This window comes from Euphorbia lathyris, chromosome 9, assembly GCF_963576675.1.
Source record: "Euphorbia lathyris chromosome 9, ddEupLath1.1, whole genome shotgun sequence".
NCBI classification, from domain to species: domain Eukaryota; kingdom Viridiplantae; phylum Streptophyta; class Magnoliopsida; order Malpighiales; family Euphorbiaceae; genus Euphorbia; species Euphorbia lathyris.
The window spans coordinates 62515585-62537049 of NC_088918.1; the positions used below are offsets into that span (position 1 = coordinate 62515585).

Sequence of the window (21465 nt, forward strand, 5' to 3'; positions counted from 1 at the left end):
TTGACCGGTCACAAAAACCGGATGTACATTTTAGTGAGAGGTCATCTGAAGCTCGTACGGTTTAGTATGATAAAATTTTGGTTGTACACCATAATGTGATTTAAGATAAAGATTGTACACCACGTATGTAATTTACCCAAAACTTTGAGGAAGGAGATGAAATTCTAGAATTTTGTGATAATGTACATTTTTCCGTTCAACTACTTTTAAGATAGCCTTGATAATTTGACAGTTTATATGCCATAAAAGAAAGTCAAGACATGTGTTGTCAAGGTAGGCCTGTAAGATTTGTCACTTAAAGTTGTCTATCACATAATCACAAGTGAATATAGAGATTGTCACCTTCTGGATTCGGGAGTCCTTCTTGTTAATCCACGTGTCCAGACGGAGAGAGGACGGTAAGATTTTATTATTTGAATTGTCGTATGATAAAATTTCTACAAAAGAGCAGAGCAGTATTAACCAACTCTGTTTCCGCTCTAAACTTAAATGGAAGTTGAGTCCAGATATGCGGGCGCAATAGGAAGTCAAATAAGAGAATCAAACATCTTTTTTTCCTTTTTCTTGAACCTTCTGGGCCCTATACGAGCGAAGTAGGGTCAGTTAGGATTGCCATTTTCAAAATGAATTTAAATCGTGTTTGCCTTATTTTTCTTCTTCAAAGTAAACCCAACTCTCGTCTCCCAATCTATAAATTGATCACTAAATTCCTCAAATTCAAATCCTGAAACTTAATTTTTCTCCGACTAAAAATGGCAAAAGCAATTCCATTCTTTCAGTTGAACACCGGAGCTAAAATCCCTTCGGTTGGGCTGGGCACTTGGCAATCTGACCCTGGCGTTGTTGCTACTGCTGTTACTGCTGCTATTAAGGTATTTTTGCTCTTTTATTTTGATTATACTTCTATGTATTTGTTGTATTCTGAGCTAATTACAGTTCTTAATGGATGAATTCAGGCCGGCTATAGACACATTGATTGCGCTGCAATATATGGCAATGAGAAGGAGGTATTGCTTCTAACCGATGATGTTTTTCTATGGTTCTTTGCATCTTGCTGTTTATATTTATCTACTTAAGTATTCCTTTTTGCAGATTGGTTGTTCATTGAAGAAATTGTTTGATGACGGCGTAGTGAAGCGTGAAGAGATGTGGATCACTTCCAAACTCTGGTAACTTGTTGATTGATTTGTTTTAATTCTAGACATTAGCACTTAACAATAATAAACTTGAGATTATCAGTAATAAAATTAAAATTAAGTGAAGGATTGATTATCATTTAGGCTTTATATGTTTGAGAAATCAATCTAAATTACCTGCAGGTGTTCTGATCATCATCCAGAAGATGTACCAGTTGCATTGAACAGAACTTTGCAGGACTTGCAGCTTGATTATCTAGATCTTTACTTGGTACATTTATTGCAATTAAACCTTAGTTACTTTCTTCAAGTTTGAATTAGATTTTTTGCTGGTACGGGTTTTGAGATGTTTGTCTTCCTTTTGTTTAAATGAAGATCCACTGGCCAGTAAGCATGAAGAGGGGTTCGGTTGGGTTTAAGGTTGAGTACCTTTCAACCCCAAATATTCCCAGCACATGGAAAGCAATGGAAGCACTTTATGATTCAGTCGAGCTATTGGTGTTAGTAATTTCTCTTCAAAGAAGCTGCAGGATCTTCTAGCAGTTGCTCGCGTTCCTCCTGCTGTTGACCAAGTGGAGTGTCACCCTGTTTGGCAGCAGCCAAAGCTTCATGAATTTTGTAAATCCAAGGGAATTCATTTAACCGTGAGTAATCAAAACAGAGTTATATATGTTGACAGATCGGTTTTTTCAATGTTCATCAAAATTAGAATTGAAAGTTTGGTGTTATATATGTTTTTTTCTGCAGGCATATTCGCCTTTAGGTTCTCCTGGAACAGGAACAATCCAGATTCAGGTACTCAAGAATCCGGTTCTGAATATGGTTGCTGAGAAATTAGGCAAGACTCCTGCCCAAGTAGCTCTTCGTTGGGGACTGCAGATGGGTCAGAGTGTACTTCCAAAGAGCACTAATGAGGCAAGAATCAAGGAGAACTTTGATGTTTTTGACTGGTCTATTCCTGAAGATTTGTTGACCAAGTTTTCTGAAATTGAACAGGCAAGTAGTGTTCATTTTCCCTAAACTTCATTGCTTATGTTTTATTTTAGATGATTAACACGATTGTTTAATTATGCAGTCGAGGCTAATTGGAGGCACTGCTTTCGTTCATGAAACTTATGGTTACTACAAGACACTGGAAGAACTTTGGGATGGTGAACTCTGAGATGACACTAAACTAATGTTCCTTTCCTTTTGGTGTAATCGAATTTCAGTTGTTGCTCTCATATCAATAAACAGATAGTTATACCATAGGAATTTAGAATATGAATCATCATACTTTTTATGGTTATCATTTGACGTCTACCAGAATATTGTTACAGTTGCTGCTGAGTTTATAGTAAATGTTGAAAATATATTCTGTTTTCCTGGGCCGAGCTCGGATCGTTAATGAGTCAAGCCCGAACTTCCTTACAACATATTCGATTGTTTTTTAATTACTATGGTCTTGTTTGGTAAATACGTGTCAGCTGGTTACATTTAGCTGATTTTCTGTAAACTTGTTTGGTAAAACTTAATTGATCGATAGTTGTTTGTATAAAATAATAAATAAGGATATGGTAACCTTTTATTTGGAGTTAAATTATAGTAATTATGATTAAAAATGTCATTCAAAGAAAATAGAGCAATAAACTAATTGAAAAACTCTTAAACCCAAATTATTTTTAAATATATCATTTTTAAGAAGCGAAATACTTTAAATAATAGTGTGATTAAAATGAGGGATAAGGTATCAAAATAGGCCTATGGTTTTCGGGAAAGTATCAATTTAAGCTCTACGTACAAAATAGCACCAATATAGGCTTAACGTTTTAAAAATGTACCAATTTAGACATCGATAACGGAATGAGACACGTCATTGATATTACTCTTAAGTTCTGTCAATTGTATGTGGAGGGAGAAATCAGAACTTAACAGAGTAATATCAATGACGTATCCAATCCGTAATCAATACCTAAATTAATACAACAACAACAACAACAAAGCCTTAGTCCCGAAATGATTCGGGGTCGGCTAACATGAACCATCATATAAAACCGTGAAAATCAAGTCGTGTCAGCGACACAGATTCGCTCCCTCCACTCCGTCCTATCCACTACCATATTTTCCTCAATTCCCAATAAACTCATATCACTCTCGATCACCCTCCTCCAAGTTTGCTTAGGTCTTCCCCTACCCCTCACCACTACATCCCTTTGCCACTCTTCGGTTCTCCTAACCGGCGCATCAAGCGCTCTACGTCTCACATGGCCAAACCACCTTAGTCGGTTTTCTCTCATTTTATTCTCAATAGATGTGACCCCTATTTTTGTCCTAATTATTTCATTACGCACCCGGTCCTTTCTCGTGTGACCACACATCCATCTCAACATACGCATCTCCGCCACCGACATCTTATGGATGTGGCAGTGTTTCACTGGCCAACACTCCGTACCATATAACAATGCTGGTCTAATTGCCGTCCGGTAGAATTTTCCCTTCAATCTATTAGGCATGCCGGGATCACAAAGGAAACCCGTAGCACTCTTCCACTTCGACCAACCAGCTTTAATCCTATGAGCAACATCTCCATCTACTTCTCCATTCGTTTGGATAATAGATCCTAAATACCGGAAGCAATCCGAGGCCTGAACAACTCTCCCATCTAGGGTGATTGTCCCTACCTCCCTACTCCTACGGCCGCTAAACTTACACTCCAAATATTCTGTCTTACTTCGACTCAACTTAAAGCCTCTAGATTCTAGAGTTTGCCTCCATAGTTCCAACTTCATCTCCACTCCTTCTTTCGTCTCATCAACCAACACAATATCATCTGCAAACAGCATGCACCATGGTATACCATCTTGAAGTGAACTTGTTAGTTCATCCATAACGATGGCAAAAAGAAACGGGCTTAGTGCGGAACCTTGATGCACTCCAATCGTAATAGGAAACTCTTCAGTCTTCCCAACACTAGTACGTACACTCGTGCATACTCCCTCATACATGTCCTTTATGATGTCAATATATTTCCGCGAAATGCCTTTCCTTGTCAAGGCCCACCAAAGTACTTCCCTTGGTACCTTATCATATGCTTTCTCCAAGTCAATGAAAACCATATGCAAGTCTTTCTTCTTATTTCGATAGTGCTCCATTAATTGTCTCATTAGATGGATGGCTTCCATAGTTGATCTTCCCGGCATAAAGCCAAACTGGTTTTCCGAGATCTTCACCGTCCTCCTTAGCCTTTGTTCAATCACTCGCTCCCAAAGTTTCATAGTGTGACTCATTAATTTGATTCCCCGATAGTTGGCACAATCTTGGACATCGCCTTTGTTCTTATACAAAGGGATTAAGGTACTTTTCCTCCATTCTGATGGCATCTTATTGTTTCTCCAAATTTTGTTGAAGAACGTCGTCAACCATTCGATTCCTCTTTCTCCCAAACATCTCCAAATCTCAATAGGGATGCCATCAGGTCCTACTGCTTTCTTCAACTTCATCTTACTTAATGTCATTTTGACTTCACCCTTTTGAATTCTCCGCAGGCATTCATGATTTATCATATCGTGATGGATACTTATATCTCCAACATCTTGTTGGCGATCTCCATTAAATAAGTCATCAAAATAGGACCTCCATCGTTCCTTGATATCCTTATCTCCAACTAGGACTTTCTGGTCCACATCCTTCACACATTTAACTTTTCCGAGATCTCGCGTCTTCCTATCTCTCATCCGAGCAATTCTATATATGTCTCTTTCCCCTTCTTTCGTATCCAATCTTGTATACAGATCCCGATTCACCTTTGCTCTAGCATCTCGTATGACCTTCTTTACTTCCCTTTTAGCCTCTTTGTATTTTTCGTAGTTCTCGTCACTCCTACATTTCCCCAATAGTTTATAGGATTCTCTCTTACTCTTTACTGCTTGTCGTACTTCTTCTGTCCACCAAGATGTGTCCTTACCCGGTGGCATGCTACCTTTAGATTCCCCTAGAACTTCCTTCGCTACTTCCCTTATACTATGCTCCATCTTATTCCATATCGAATCTATATCTGAATCCATATTGCAAGTCCAAATATCTTTTTTGGTCATCTCATCCACAAATTTTTGTTGATTCTCCCCTTGCAATTTCCACCACTTAATCTTAGTCTCTACTTGAGGTGTTTGTTTTCTTATACATTTCCTACTTCGAAAATCTAGCACCACTACTCTATGTTGGGTTGTCGTACTCTCACCAGGGATCACCTTACAATCAATATAACTCTTTCTCCAAGCACTCCTTACTAAGAAGAAGTCAATTTGGCTCGCATTACCGCCACTCCGATAAGTCACTAAGTGGGATGTTCTCTTTATAAACCATGTGTTCATGATACTCAAGTCATAGGCTGATGCGAATTCCAAAATATCATTTCCTGCTTCATTCTTATCTCCAAAGCCATACCCTCCATGAACACTCTCAAACCCATCTCGCCTAGAACCCACGTGTCCATTGAGATCACCCCCTAGTACCATTTTTTCATCCCTAGGAACCTGTTGCACCACTTCCTCTAAGTCATCCCAAAAAGCTTGTCTTATAGACACATCTAATCCTATTTGTGGCGCATATGCACTAATGACATTCACAACCTCATCCCCTATCACTAGCTTAACACTCATAATTCTATCGCTCTTCCTAGACACCGCTACTACCTCATCAATATACTCCCTATCAATAAGAATACCTACTCCATTTCTACCCTTATCCTTTCCTGAGTACCAAAGCTTATAACCCCAAGGAGCTATCTCTCTAGCCTTGGCTCCAACCCACTTGGTTTCTTGTAGGCATAATATATTTATTCTCCTCCTCTTCATAACATCTACAATTTCAGCTAATCTTCCTGTCAAAGAACCTATGTTCCATGTCCCAAAGCGTAACCTACTACCCTTACCCCTACCCCTACCATTACCGTGGACTAGCTTATTTACCCGCAACCCTTGCATATTTGACACCACCCCCGGGTCCTGGGGTGGCGCGCCGCTTCGGGGCGACGACCTAGCAACCCTTGCACATTTATCACTACACCCGGGTCTAGGAAGTGCAGCGCGTCGCTGAGTAGGGAACGCCCCAACGGTATTTATATTATGATACCTAAATTAATATCATTTTTAAAATGTTAGACATATATTGTGCTATTTTATAAATGAAATCCAAATTGATACTTGGTTGTGTTTTGTATTTTGGTTCCTTATTCCTTGAAATTATGCTACCCAGCACCAGCACGGATTCATATCCGGCAATTGCAAAGCAATGGCTGAATATATTTCATAAATGAAAGAGAAAGCAAATGATAGGCTAGTCTTTTTTAGATCACGAATGGGACATTCTCAACACCATTGGGTAGTAAATAAATAATCAATTGATTTTGTTTTTCATGAAAATAAAACAATTTATTTTATTATTTATGTGGGGTATACATATTGGTATTGACTAAATTAAGACCGTTGGATTCACATCAAAAATATTAAAAATAATAGGTGGCTCCCCATCCTACTGATTCTCTTTCCCATTATAAAACAGAAAGCGGTATCTCTGCCGTACTGTTCTTACTGCTCTTAAGCCTCCTCATTCCCCAACCAACAACATCTGCACTCTTGAATTCTCTTCCCTGTTGCATTTTCGAATATGGCAAATGATATTCTATTTTTCGAACTCAATACCGGAGCTAAGATTCCGTCGGTTGGCCTCGGGACGTGGCAGGCCGAACCTGGTCTCGTCGGAGCTTCCGTTGCCGCAGCCATCAAGGTTTTTTCCTTTTCCTTTTCAATGAAATTTTGCATTTATACTAATTTGGTTACCGCTTCCTCATTTATTTTCAATGCAGATTGGTTACCGCCATATTGATTGTGCTCAAGCCTATAAAAACGAGAAGGAGGTAATTCTTATTAATCTTGTTGTTCTTGCATTTTTCCGATTATCGTCTTTTACTTTTATGTTGATAATCCATCCGTTTTTGTTTTTCACTTTTTCTTTTTTCTTTTATGTGTATTTCGAATGATTTTGTGTTTGTGTTCTAACATTACTGATATCTAGGCCTGAAAATTTTGATATTTGGAAATGAGCTTTTTGCACATTAAGAATTTTTTTACTCTTTCAAAGTAACATTTTCCTGATCTCCAACGTAACAGGATGAGTAAAGAAAGATGATCTTGCCTCAACATTTCTGTGCTTGATATGATAAACACTTTATTTCATTACTGCATCTGTCATCCGTCATGATTGCTTTTGATCAAATATGCTATGCCACACCCTTAACTAAAAGTATGCCTAATGTTCAAATTTGAGTTAGGAAGAGGTTTTACAAAGCCTTTTTCGAACTATGCCTTTAAATGAGAAATTTGCTTAGGAACAGGGGAATTTATAAGGGAATTGCTAAGCATGTAGCATTACAAGCATATAGCATTGCAAGCATATGCATATTGTGTCTATAAAATGAAACAGAAAGATTGAATTTAATCTTTGCTTCTTGTAGATTGGCTTGGTATTGAAGAAGCTATTTGAAGATGGTGTAGTAAAGCGTGAGGATTTGTTTATTACCTCCAAACTCTGGTTTGTTCTATTTCCATTTGATACCTGGAAAAGGCTGTGCATTTGTTATTCCTTTCCTCTAGGTTATGGTTCATCAATGCATTCTCTGCGTCGTTGCTGAGACTTTGTCCTTTTCGTTTTGATATCTAAAACTAAAATCATCCGTGCAGGTGCAATAATCATGAACCAGAAGATGTGATTCAGGCATTGGAAGGAACTTTGCAGGATCTGCAGCTGGATTATCTTGATCTGTACCTAGTATGTATTATCTGAACAAAGCCGATTCCTAATTGTTTAGCTGGAGCTTTTTTTTGTGTGTGTTATTATGTCTTAGTTATGACTGCATGCATGTGTTAAATACTGCTCTCCTACCTTCAAGGTCAGTTGTGCCTGATACCAGATAAAATCAAAGAAGCAAAGTCATCAAATAGAATACACTTTTGGTTGAATATAGTTACTTCTGCATCAATCTAACTAGTTACTTCTGCATCAATCTAACCTAGAATATTGTAGTTTGCTTGAAATTACAGAATCAAAAAACTAAGTGCAAATGCTGAATTTTGCAGATCCATTGGCCAGTAAAAATGAAAAAGGGGTCAGCTGGCTTCATGCCTGAGCTCTTTGAGCAAACTGATATTCCTAGCACATGGAGCGCAATGGAAACACTCTATGATTCTGGCAAGACTCGTGCTATTGGCGTAAGTAACTTCTCTTCAAAGAAGTTGGAGGATTTGTTAGAGGTGGCACGTGTTCCACCTGCTGTGAATCAGGTGGAATGTCATCCATCATGGCAGCAAGAAAAATTACGTGCATTCTGTCAATCCAAGAAAGTTCATCTATCTGTGAGTAGGCTAACTTTCGGCACTTTGTATTGATTAGAATGCCTTCAGCAATTTAAAGATATGACCAATTAAAGGTATGACCGAGTCAGACCCTTCTGTTTTTTCTTGTTCTTATACACTTCATATATATTCTTTCAGGGATATTCACCTTTAGGATCCCCTGGCACCTCATGGCTGAAGAGTGATGTCCTTCAGAACTCAATCCTGAATATGATTGCCGCTAAATTGGGGAAAACTCCAGCTCAAGTTGCACTGCGCTGGGGCCTGCAAATGGGCCATAGCGTGCTTCCAAAGAGTATAAATGAAGCAAGGATCAAGGAGAATCATGATGTCTTTCAATGGTCTATTCCAGATGACTTATTTGCAAGGTTTTCTGAAATTGAGCAGGCAAGTAATAACTAAATCTCCCATACCACTGCTATTGGAGTAAATGGCTTCAAGTAATCTAGAATGGATGAATTAACTATAAATACAAGCTTTGAATATTATCTCCCATTATGAATTTGTAATTTTGCTCATGGAGATTCGCTTTGTTATCCGGTTTTACAGGCAAGATTGCTCAAAGGGACTTCATTTGTCCACGAGACATACGGCCCGTATAAGACCGTGGAGGAACTATGGGATGGTGAGATCTGAGCACCTGTAAGTGTTACAATGGACCGGTTGAGAGAAGAAAGATGGTAACATGACATGAGCAACATTAATTCATGACTATTAGTTTTTCTTCTCTGACATTGTAGAATAATCAATGGCTACTTTATAATTGTTGGTGAGGTTTATGAATCTTCATAACATAAATTTAATCCTACAATTTGAAGGTACAGATTTTCAGATTTGCTTGTGAACATGGTATTGTCCGATAACATTGAGCTGCCAATCTGGTTTTTACCTATCAACGTGTAGGGGATTGAAGATGTAGGGTTTAAAAGACTTCTAAATCTTCACTTCGTGTGTATCAATTAAGCTGCACCCCATTGGCTGTTAGGACATTTGTTACGATTGGCTGTTAGGACATTTGTTATACCGAATTTGTTTTAAATAGATTACAAGTACTGCTAAAAACCACCTAAATAATCAAGATTTTTTTTAATAGATCTAAATAATCGAGTTTTAAATTCTAATATGAATACATTTAATGCATATTTATTTCAAATATAAATATATTGGTAATATACCACATAAATATTGTGAATTTCTGGATATAAGTTATACAGAGTTTTATCAATGTGAAACTCAGTTTTATAGAGTTCCATTAATGTGAATCCAAGTTTTATTGTGGATTTCACGTTGGTGAAGCTCTGATCAAACCGATCATATATATAAATATTTATATATAGTTTCATTGAGTTTCACGCCGAAACTCTGCAAATTTGATAAGCATCTTGGATAACTTATATATGTATATATTTTTAAGAGAAACATTAACTTTCGATTAACTAATAAAAAATGAATCCTTTTAAATTACATGAAAAAAGCCATCTAAGAATAGGAAAAATACTAATATAGCTAGCATTTGAACAACTTGCATAGTAACAATATGGGCAGCAACTTGATTTGACAAACGATGAACAAAAGATAGAGAAAATTTTGTATTATAAAAGAGAACATTTCTGCTGCTTTTTTTTATCACGCAACGAAAACTTCAATATATCCATCTGATTCGAGAGGACATTGTCAATTGCCTCATTGGCGTTCATTTCAAACTCAACTCTCGATAATTCAAGAGAAGCAGTCCAAGTTAGACCTTTACCAAGAGCGTTCATTTCAAACTCAACTCTCGATAATCCAAGAGAAGTAATCCAAGTTAGACCTTTACCAAGAGCAAAGGCTTCGACCATTCTAGCTTCATGAATACCTTCTGTGATAGAACTTGTGCAAGCAACAAACACACTTCCACTATTGTGTAAAACACACCCCAAACCACAAACTCCAACATCGTTAAAGACAACTTCATCGACATTACGCTTCAAAGTAGGAGAGGAAAAAATTACTTAGAGAATTAATAAGTCAAATTGAAAATTAATTTTCTAGAGAGAAAATAACGTAATATTAATGATGGGGGTATCCAGTCGATTAAACGAGGGAAGACGAGTGGTGGAAGAAACCGAGTCAAAGGGGCAACATACCGAAAAAAAGAGAATAGAACACAGCGCATACGTTGTGTGGAAACCCCACACAAATTATGGATCTAATGAAGAGTTTTTGCTTCTCATTTTATAATTCACACGCCGTGTGAACTACAAAAATCACCAGCCATATTTCAAATATAAAGCCCGCACGCTATGTGGCTAGTCCCACATGTTGTGTAGCCTTACAAATTAGTCTTGTCCCTCACTCAAACTTCCTTCTAATTACAACTTTATCACCCCTTATTTACAACACATGTCATCACCCTATTTACAAGTTTGTCACCCCTCTACTCTTACCCAATTTTACCCTTAACCTTGCCCCTTTAATAATTTGGCTTTTATGAATTAAGTTTAAAAATGATATAAATTCATCTCTTTCAAGTAATTTTTTATCAATCAAATTAATTTTCTCTTGGAGAGTTTTTGTTAGGGTTCATCCCTTTAACAATGAGGATTTTATAATTCATACAGATTTACTCGTGAATAGGATTCACTGCTTCTAGTTTTAGCTAGTAAAGAACATCTTTGTTGATTTAAGATCAAAATCAACTTGTTCGCCACGAGAGGAGTGAGAGTTTCAAGGTTAAAACGGCTTAAATACAGACTGTTGGGGAAGTGCAGAACATAAGGAACGAACTATCTCCTCACTGGGCGTTCATATGGAAAATTAAAGCTCCTCCTAACACTACAAAAAAACCCATTTTTGTGACCAAAAAATTCATCATAATATATTCATATTTCGTCACAACATACTTATGGTGACAAAAAAATTCATCATAAGCTTCGTAGAAATAAGCTCGTATCAAGAAGTTTTTTGTGACGAAATTATTGTTTGTCTTGTTTTGCAATATGATATTGTGACAAAATTCCGTTTGTCATGTTTACATTATATATTGTGACTATTAATTTATCAATACAAACATGACTATTAATTTATCAATACAAACATTACATTTGGTTGCTACAAGTCTATGGCCCTGTTTGGTAAAGAGCATTTTGGGATAAAAAGAGCGGTTTTGACCAACTTTAGCGGTTTGACCACTGAAACCGCTGATTGGAGTGTTTGGTGGAGAGAGTTTTGGGATGAAAACGCTAATTTAGAAAAAGCTCATTTTAGGAGCTTTTTCAATTAGCGTTTTGCAATATTAAAATTAATAGACTTCTTTAACCCTAATAGATAGACTCCTCCTCCAGCCAAATAAACGTTTCATTCGATCCTCTCATCTTCTCCTGCGCTTTTCTTCAATTTTTTGCTTCTTGCGACCTTAGGAAGAAATCTGAGAATCTGTTTGTTGCAGAAGAAATTTTTTTTTTTTTTGAAGAAGCTCTTCATCAAGGAGGTTAGTTGATTAATTTTTGTTTGCTTGAATAAAATTCTCTTCTTATTGATCATATGGTGTAATGATAGAAATTTTAAATTTCAATACATAGACATGAAAATACTTTAAATTATTCTAAATATATTTTTATGTATTAAAAAAAGAAATGCTCTTATTCGTCTTTTTGCACAAACCGCTATTATCAATCAGCTAATTTTTACCAAACAGGTCTACACAAACAGCTAGTCAAATCAGCTAATGTAATCAGCTAACAGCTAATGTAATCAGCTAATAGCTAACAGCTAATTCCCAAACAGGGCCTATATTAGTCCCAAAACGTAAGAAAATTTGACAAATATTAGATACTTATTGTGACGAAATAAATTAACGTGACTAAGTATGTTTGTCACAATTAATTGATTTACTATATTGTGACGAATGTAATATTTGTTACAATTATCTGAGTAATTTGTTATGACAATTTTAATTTTTGCTGCAATTAACTTATTGTAACAAATGATATTTTGTCAAACTAAATCCGTCATGATATAATTAATTTATTGTGACAACATATCTTATTGCTTACATTAGTCATAAATTTGAAACTTAATTGTGAGGAAAAGATAGTATTAAGAAATTCATGTGTAATTGTGAGAAAGTCATTATAACTCTGATTTGTCAAACCTGTATAAGTGATGCCAAACAATTGTAACAAAAATACCTTATATATAAATCATTTAAGAACAAACATACACCAATCCAATATTTTGTAATCCACGGTAGAAATGTAAGATGTCCCAACAATAATAAAACTCAAGCTACTAAGTTAATAAAATCAATTCAAGACAAGACGTTTAAAAACAACACTAAATATGAAAATAATCTTCAACTTTGAGACCGTTGAACAAATGCCAAATCCAAGCTTTATCTGCATTTTAAAAAATAAAGGAAAGAATTTAGAAGCAATCACTAAATCCAATATAATTTATTAATATCTAATACTATTAAAAAAAATACCATTAATCTTGAGAAGGAGATGATGAAGAAGTTTGGGTTCCATTACGATTAAGTGCCGACATAAAAAGAGTTTTAAGCTCATCATGTGATGCTTGTAAGTTTGCAATTGTTTCTTCTTGACTTTTGATCTTCTCATCTTGAGTTTGAAGATTCTACTTGAACTTGGCTTTGCCCCATAACCTAACCCACGAGAGTAACCGCTTTTGGGTTTCAAAAAATTTTCAACAATCTATTGTCCGGATAACTGAACCTCCTCTTCCTTAGACTTTTGAAACTCTGCAATCATTTTTTCCTATAAAACAAACATTATAATATTCATTAAGTGCCATCAAATGTAATAAAGTACTTTTAGAGTTTGAATGAGTATCATTACATAATTTTCTTGAGTTTCTGGATTGAACCATGTTCCATCTTTGTTATGATGCATATCGAAGTATAACTTCAATTCAGGTGGTTCATCAAAGTTCACTTGAGAGGTCCTACATGAAAAGGGAAAATTCATGAATAACTAATTGACAATAATAAAACTACATAGCATGTTAGAATGGAAATGTTAATGTCAATTCTGCTAAAATCATGAAAGAAAAAAGAACTATGTAAACTGGGAAAACTAAAACAGAAAATGAAAATAGAACTAGGAATGTAGGGCTCTATGTGATGAAGCCTCAAGCAGAGAACAAGGATCCGACTTATAAACAAAATAGCATAAAAGAATAATTAGGATGCTCCAAAAGAGTACAAAAATATGGTAAACAAACAGAACATAGTAAAGAACATCATGTATATTCAAGTACTTTAAAGGTTATATGTTTAACAATGGATGCCAAGAGTAAAAATACATTATTCATCATGTTAACTGTTATGTAATGTAAAGAACATGAAAGAACGGTCAAATTATTCACCAGTTCACAATAATAATAATTGGAATAACCATAAGCATAAGGAAATAGAATAATTATAATTTCAATTGAATGTTCGAACTTGATTACAAGTAGATGAGCATTACAAGGAACAGAAGATAGTAAGTAAAGCTGCATAGAACAATGTCCTAAAAGCAAACCAAGAATTACCAAGACACTTTGATGAGAACAAATTTTTATATACACTATTTTCCAAAAGAGGACTGTATATAAACTCATACTGCACAAGCAGAACATACAAACTCATGTGCCAAATAATTAATCTTTTACAAGAGCAATAAAGGTGCAGTATAACACGCAAACATGGGATAAATTTCACTCGTGGTGTACAAACTTTACCCTAAATCACACTTTGGTGTACAGACTTCAATTTGTCACACTAATATATACGTACTTAGGGGTGACCTCTCACTAAGACATATGGCCGGTTAAAATGACCGGTCAATGCTTAGTCAACGCGCCACCTCAATTTTGACCGGTCAAAAAGTCAAAAAAATTCAACCACTAATATAAAATTCCTATTATACCCTTCTTTCTTCTTCCTTTTCCTTCCCCTTCTCCTCTCCCTTTCTCTCACTAACTCTCTCCATCTTATTTCTCTCATTATGATCTCAAAACTTCATAAAAAAAATATAGATCAGATTTAAATCTCAAAATTTTATTTCTGTTGTTCACCTTTCACAATATCCTCACATCTCTCTCTTAACACCACCGCACCACCAATTTAGACTAATGTGAGTTCAGTCCAATTATCCACAGCCGGTAATTTCTTCTCCTTTCTCTCCAACTCCTTCACCCTCAACTGGCTCTCACCGGTAACCTTCACTCTCTTTACCTTCCTAACTGGTGTCCAGCTCTCTCATTTTGTCAATCTCACCGATCTTACTGTAAGTAATGTGCCTGTTAATGCTAGTGGTCTTTATGTTGTGTTTGGTAATATGCACAAGCTCAAGTCCGCTACTATCTCTAATGCTAATGTCACTGGATATATACCCAAACATCTGCCTCTTAATCTTGCCTATGTGGATTTTTCTGGTAATGAGCTTAAAGGAAGAATACTCAGTTCTATTTCAATCCTTGAAAACCTTGAAAGGCTCATCCTCCAATGCTCTTACTAGTGAAATACCCATAAATTTTGGTGACTTGATCTCGTTAAAGAATGTATCTTTGAGGTCTAATTCACTATCTGGTTCAATTCCTGATTCAATGTCAGTAATTCTAGGTCTGGTTCATGTTGATCTGAGTTCAAACCAGTTCAATGGAACAATACCAAGATTTTTTGCAGAAATGAAGCAATTAAGGTACTTGAATCTTGCCAATAATGAGTTCCATGGGGTTTCTCCTTTCAATGTTACTTTTTTTTTAAGAGATTGAATGTGTTCAAGGTGGGAGGAAACAACAATTTATGTTACAACCATACAATTTTGTCATCAAAATTGAAACTTGGAATATCTCCTTGTGATAAGCATTCCGGTGGAAATTGAATCGGGAGGAATGAATTTGCAATTGAGAAGAAGCGTTCTTCTGCTCATTAAGTGAAACATGTAGAAAGGATAGAAGAATTTGAACTTAAAGCTGGAGATTTCCACAGCAAAACAAAGAGAGAATATGAGGGAGAGATTAGTCAATCTCACAGTTCATCGAAGCTACGATGACCAAAGCTTCAACAATCGGAAATCTTTTGATTTTAAAATCAGTTCTTCATGAGTCGGCAAACAACGAAGATCCATTGGAGACATATAGAGAGAGAAAATTAGAGAGAGAGTTAGTGAGAGAAAGGGAGAGGAGAAGTGGAAGGGAAAGAAAGAAGAAAGAAAAAGAGGGTACATTTGTAATTTTATATTAGTGGTTAAATTTTTTTGAATTTTTGACGGTCAAAGCTGAGGTGGCACGTTGATTGAGTATTGACCGGTCATTTTCACCGGCTGTATACCGTAGTGGGAGGTCACCCCTAAGTACGTATATATATATATATATTTTGTTTTTGAAACAACGTATATATTAGTGTGACAAATTGAAGGTTGTACACCAAAGTGTGATTTAGGGTAAAGTTTGTACACCACGAGTGAAATTTACCCCGCAAACATGTCAGCATTTTTGCATTGAAAATGTGACACCGAAAATTTTGTGCGATAAACCTGTCAATTTTGTGCGATAAGGTAGAAAATTGGGCTTGTAACATCGCGACTGGATCAAGGTTCACTATACCTTTAACCGATGATGTGGTTGAGGTTGATGGTTTTGCCACCAGTATATGTCCACGTTCCGCGGGCCACATACTGCTGTTGATTGCCATTTCCTCCAAAAATTCTCTTGCTTGGGCTGATGTTTTCTTCATAAATAGCCCTCCCGACATAGCATCTAATGAGCCTCTAGTTGTAGGATTTAGTCCATTATAAAATGTTTGCATTAGAAGTTCAGCAGGCAATTGGTGGTGTGGGCATAAACGTTGAAGTTCTTTAAAACGTTCCCAAGTCTCATAAAGAGTTTCATTATCATTTTGAGAAAAAGATGTTAACTCTTTTATGACTCTTGCGGTTTTTGCTAAAGGAAAATATTTTGATAAAAAAGTTTGGGCTAATTGTTCCCAAGTTGCAAACGTTGCGCCTGGCATCGAAGTTAACCACTCTTTGGCTCTATCCTTCAAAGTGAAAGGAAAAAGGCGAAGTTTGATTGCTTCGGCAGTCACATCTGGGATTTTAAAAGTGTCACAAATTTCAAGGAAATTTGTCAAATGGGTGTTAGGATTTTCGTTAGGTAACCCGTAAAATGTTACATTATTTTGCAACATATTAAGCAATGTTGGCTTAATTTCAAATTGGTTTGCGGTAATTCTGGGTCTAACGATACTATTGGTTACACCGGCCACACCTGGCCTAGCGTAATCCATAAGTGTTGGTGGGTCTGCCATAATATCTGGCTCGGTGTTTGTCTTTAATGGAGTTTTGTTTTTGTTTTTCTTGTTTTTCTTGTTCTTTCTAATGGTTTTTTCAATTTCTGGGTCTATATGGTCTGGTACAATGCCTGAACTTCGAGAACTGCGCATGAACCTGAAATCTTGCACGAACCGAAACTACCTTCAAAACAGAATTTGAAAAATAAATATGTTAGTAAATGAAAATTAATAAATTACAAAAATTAAAATAAGTATGTATAAACCTAGATTCGAAATAAAACACGAAAAATCTAAATTTTTGTTAAAAATTTTGGCGTTCCCCGGCAACGGCGCCAAAAACTTGTTGAGCGATTTCCGCAAGTGCACGGTATACGCTTGTAGTAATAAAAGATATCGAACCCACAAGGAACGCTTTTTAACTAGAACTTATTTTAATTCAGTTTTATTCACATCTTTAGGTTTAACGTAAAGAAAATCGTTTAATTAATTGTATTGGTTCGGATTAATTAGGATTAGATGAGAATATTATATTGAACTTAGAGAATAATTCTGTCTTGAGATTTTGATTACAAGACAGACGCTTTCGTATTTGGAATAAATCAAAGGTATAAAACTTATTTTCATTAAGCAAAGAAAACAACTATAACTTTGGTAAGATTATGAACATGGAATAATACAAGAATTTATGCAATTAAATGGCTTTGAACCGTAGAAATCTCTCTAGATCGCAGCAGATTTCTACCTTAATCAAATCAGTATTTTATATCCGATAAGCCGCGATCACGATCATATCATCCGTAAAAACCAATTCTTTCAAATGTTCAACAAAGTTTCTTTGTAAATATGATTGTATAAAACGTTTTAATAAAAACACCAATTTATCATTTTGAAAATCATTTTGTCAGAACAATATCAAAATAACAACAGGAAGAATGTATTGAATAAAATAAATGTATTATTAGTGAATTGTTAATCTTCACAAGTTAACAGAGAGGAAGAAACATGGATAGCATTTTGACGAAATCTTTGAGATCCGGGTTGTCAATCTTTCCCTCAAACTCCGTAGGTTTGTCAGACCCTTTTGCGCTTCAGCCGTTGGTTCTTCTCGCTGAATCTTCGGAATAGAGACCGCTAGGTCCACTACCAGAATGAAAACTTGTCTCTGATCAACCTTTGAAACTAAACTAATACTACTGTGTTTATAACTAATCTAATAACAACTTGTGTACATCAAGTTTGTTTGTACAGAAATGAAATCTAACTTTCTAACTCTTTCTGAATCAGAGTTTCTTCAACATAATAACAACTCTCTAATTTCTCTAACTTTTTCCAACATTGATTTCTGAAATGGATCACTTATTTATAGTTGGTGAAGGGTTGTAATTGAAGGGTCGTGTCTGCTGGTGAAGGGTCGCTTCTATCCAAACGAACAGACGCATTTTTTGGATTTAAACATGTGAAAACTGTGCAGAATTCTTCGTTGTCTCAACTGAGATTCTGAAAATCTCAGTCGCGACAGGGGGCACGGAAGAAGGCTGAAAATTTCGATTTCTCAGTGACTGGCATCAACGGGTCGCAACTGAGATTCTGAAAATCTCAGTCGTGATAGGGGTATTCTTACCCGTCTCTCAGCTGCTTCTTGTCTCCTTGAGTCGGTCTTCTGATTAATACGTATTTTTGGCACGTAACTTAGGGTTTTCCCTCGTTTTAGCTCCGTTTTAGCTCCTATTTGGATTTAACCAAATAATTAAGTACCTTGCATCAAATAAGTATATAAAGACGTAAAAGTACTCTAAATGAATATAATTAGCACGATTTTAATGTAAATTTAACGTATTTATATATGATATTTTAGGTATATTTTGGGCTTAACAAACTCCCACACTTAAGCTTTTGCTAGTCTCGAGCAAAATTTCACTGAATTTATTCTTTAATCAATCTCTTTATAAATAGAACATATATCCATATATTCCTCTTTAAATTAGTTAAACGGAAAGAAAAACTTTTCATGGTAAATTTATACGCAAAGTATCAAACTAGCTTGTGTAAAAGAGATATATCATTCGTCTTGTATCTCAATTTTTATATTGAAGCATTCGGGACGGTGTAAGCACGCATGTTTTTGAATATTTCGTCTCAAGGAATTTCAAAGCACAAAATTTCCTTTCCCAAACCTAAACTATTACAAATATAGATTTATTAAGGACTTAGGTTTAATATATTTACTTAGTCACGCCCGTGATAAGGGTGGTCTCGTCCATGACTTTATATGAATTAATTTGCTTTTGTGTTCGTTTAAGAGGTACCGACTATGCCATGGGTGGACGCAATCGTTATTTAAAACTTTAAACACGTTTAACTTTGCTTTAATTTCTAACTTTCCTTTCATACCTCGACCGTGATAAGGGTGGTCGCAATCGTGGCCAAAAGTAAACGGTACTTAATGTTCTTCCCTTTCATACCTCGATTGTGATAAGGTTGGTCTCAATCGTGGCCAAAAGTTAAGAATACGACTATTTGATTTAATTAACACAAGTTATAAAAATGAAAAATGAAAAATTGGGAAAAGAAAAATAGCACATTCATCCTATATTGACTTGAAATTCAACATGTATTATGGCTAAAGTTTCCTTAAAAACTTCAATTGGTTTTTAATGTAAGACGAAAATCATACCGAGCTAAAAAGCTAAAGTTTTTTTTTTGATAGAAATTGGGACGAGACAGAACTTGAGAGGGGTGAGCACCCAAAACCCAAGAACTGTCAAACCCGCAATATATTAAAAAAGAAAAGGTGAGTGTTTGAACAAGAGAAGAGGAAGGAGAACAAACAAAAAGAAAGGGGAAGGAGAAAAGTTTAGGAAAGATCAAGAAAAACTCAAGTGAGAAATATTACAAATGTCATCATTAATAAACCTGTGGCAAAAAGCAGGAGCTGAAGGCCACCAATTAATCACTGAGGAAGAGACTCCAAACTTTGCCAGTGCATCAGCAACTCTATTTCCTTCCCTAAAGATGTGTGTAAAAAGAATGTTCATCCTAGAGCAAATACTGAGACAATGCAGCCACTCTTGTCGAATACTCCAAGGAACATCCATGGAACGATGTCGAAGCAGATTAACTACGTACATGGAGTCTGACTCAACCCAAAGCTGATGCCAATAAACCTAATTGAAAATAAGATTTATATTTATCATGAATTTATGATATAAAATAGAGATTTGAAACTAAAGCAATTTTATTTATACACATTTACTCGAGACGTTTTGATAAAAAGCGTTTCGGAGATTTGTAAAAATATGTGTAAAATATGGCCCGTATAGAAATATCATTTCTAACAATAATGATAATCTTAAAATATGCTTAACATTATTTTGAAAGTAGAATTGTTTGAAACATAAGAAAAATATTTTTGACAAAAAATTTACGTTTATGAAAAATTGTCATTACTTTTGAAAAATGTTGCACATTATATAAAAAATGTTGCATTTCTTGTTTTGAAAATGTTGCATTATATACTTTACTTAAACATTAATAACAACATGCATTTATACTTAAATATATAGCATTCATTCTCATTCGTTGCATTCATTCGTACTTAAAATTAAAATGAATATGAAATATCTCCCCCCACACTTAATTTGGACCATGTCCTCATTGGTGCAAAAATTGATAAAACACGAAAAATAGTACGAAGGTAAATCGTACGAATGGGAATTAAAAATATGGTACGATAACATTCAAACTTAAAAATAAAGATAATTGTACCAAACATAAGTAGAAATATTGTACCAAACTTAACAAAACATGTTAATAATAATGAAAATGAGTTAAAGATAGAAATGATAAAACCTATCAAGGTGAACTCGGTGGTGAAGGCGTAGTCTCAACTCCTTAGCGTCGGAAGAAAGATAGCAACCGGCGATGAGTAGATTTGTGCTCACGTCTCAAAGTCGTGATATTAGCATCCACCGTGTTTATCCGCGAACTCATTTCGGTATTGTTGGCAACGACGTCATCTAACCGCAAATTCATGTGACGGTTGTGCTCGTTCATTTGTGTCAAAACACGTTGCCATCCAACTTGGTCTTTAATATTTGGTTCCTCATTTGCTTGCTCGTGGGCATTAACATCAACATGCTCCTCCTCCTCCTCTTCATATTCCTCATCATGCTCCTCATCATCTTCTTGGGCACCTAATCTTTGAGAACTTGAAGCTTCACCACCCAAAGTAGCAAAAACACGTCTTGTACGATCCTCGTATGAGATGTCGTAATATCCAAGGAAAGCAAACCAACATGAGGCATATTTTGATAATCCGCTAATTCACCCCGAGCACCCAAAACAATGCCGGTAATTAAATTACCCATTGGCACTTGCTTATTGCGTGAAGCGGAAGCTCGGACCAAATTAGTAAATATCATTCCAATACTATCAATGGTCAAATTCTTAAAAATACAATCTAGCACAAACAAGTCACGTATTTGCACCTTTGAACTCTCAACCCGACCAAATAAAGAAAAGGATAAAAATTTGTGAAAGAAAAAGATACAATTATCCTTAATTAATTTGCTAGAAGTGTTCTTCGGATGAAAAACATCTAGGTCGGTCAAAGATTGCCAAACTGTGTGTGCATCAAACTTCTTTGGTTTATAATAAAAAT

General features: G+C 35.6%; 1 non-coding gene and 2 pseudogenes across 1 annotated transcript; all 3 read left to right on the plus strand.

Annotated features, from left to right (window-relative positions):
- The first annotated feature begins 636 nt into the window (after nucleotides 1-636).
- Nucleotides 637-9345, plus strand: LOC136207389 (uncharacterized; annotated as a pseudogene).
- Nucleotides 9346-13805: 4460 nt separating this feature from the next.
- Nucleotides 13806-15393, plus strand: LOC136207390 (receptor-like protein 51; annotated as a pseudogene).
- Nucleotides 15394-16335: 942 nt separating this feature from the next.
- Nucleotides 16336-16442, plus strand: LOC136207658 (small nucleolar RNA R71). Its single transcript, XR_010676788.1, has one exon. It is a non-coding gene; the product is annotated as a small nucleolar RNA R71 (small nucleolar RNA).
- The last annotated feature ends 5023 nt before the right edge of the window (nucleotides 16443-21465 follow it).